The 747-nt window shown below is 55.8% G+C and overlaps 1 pseudogene; it reads right to left on the bottom strand.

The window, feature by feature from the left end:
* Positions 1-389: 389 nt before the first annotated feature.
* LOC124607800 lies at positions 390-507 on the bottom strand (annotated as a pseudogene).
* Between the last annotated feature and the right edge of the window lie 240 nt (positions 508-747).

The raw sequence follows: 747 nt of genomic DNA, 5'->3' as shown, positions 1-747 counted from the left end.
CGTCCCTGCGCTTGAATTTCCGTAATCCACCATGCGTGGTGACCAAGGTTTCACACCGTACGAGCGTCTTTAACTTAATGAAAAGACTGTATACCGCGAAGATCAGTCCTTCAATTTCATCTTCCTCTATCCTCAGTTTGTTACACATCCACTCCTCAATTTCAAACGACGTTGGCCTAATATATTCTCGGTCTAATTGCAATGGCAGCATTGTATTAGATCGTTTGTAAATTGGCATTTTTGACTCACCAAATAGTTGAAACTGACGTTAAAACAGCGAAGCAGCTACGGCTGGCGCGGCGCGGAAGCCGGTAGGTGGCGGGCGCGGTTGAATGTCGCCCGTCGACGGCTCGGCGGCCGGTGTTCCTCGGCTACCTGGGACGCACAGTGGGCAGCGGCACACGTCCTCCCCGGAGGGCAGCCAGCCAAGTACTAACCGGGCCCGATGTTGCTTAACTTCGGTGATCGGACGAGAACCGGTGTATTCAACATGGTATGGCCGTTGGCGCCCTTATGCTATAGCCGCACGACAGAGGACGCCTTTGCCTCTTCTCCCAACACACGTAATCGCAGTTTTCGGTGACACATTTGACGCAATGCACGTCCTTCCGCAACAGCTGGAGCCGCGGAGTGCGCGTCCGGCGTCTCAGAGGCGTCTGCCGAACTGGCGGGCGCGCCGCCACTTGCGTGAGACACACAGCTGCTCGATGCACCGCGTCATTCGCTTCGTGCGTGCGGCCTCCGACA

The sequence above is a fragment of the Schistocerca americana genome, chromosome 3, assembly GCF_021461395.2.
Source record: "Schistocerca americana isolate TAMUIC-IGC-003095 chromosome 3, iqSchAmer2.1, whole genome shotgun sequence".
In the NCBI taxonomy this organism is placed as follows: domain Eukaryota; kingdom Metazoa; phylum Arthropoda; class Insecta; order Orthoptera; family Acrididae; genus Schistocerca; species Schistocerca americana.
The sequence above is the reverse complement of the archived record's forward strand: the minus strand, read 5'-3'. Positions and strand labels throughout refer to the sequence as shown.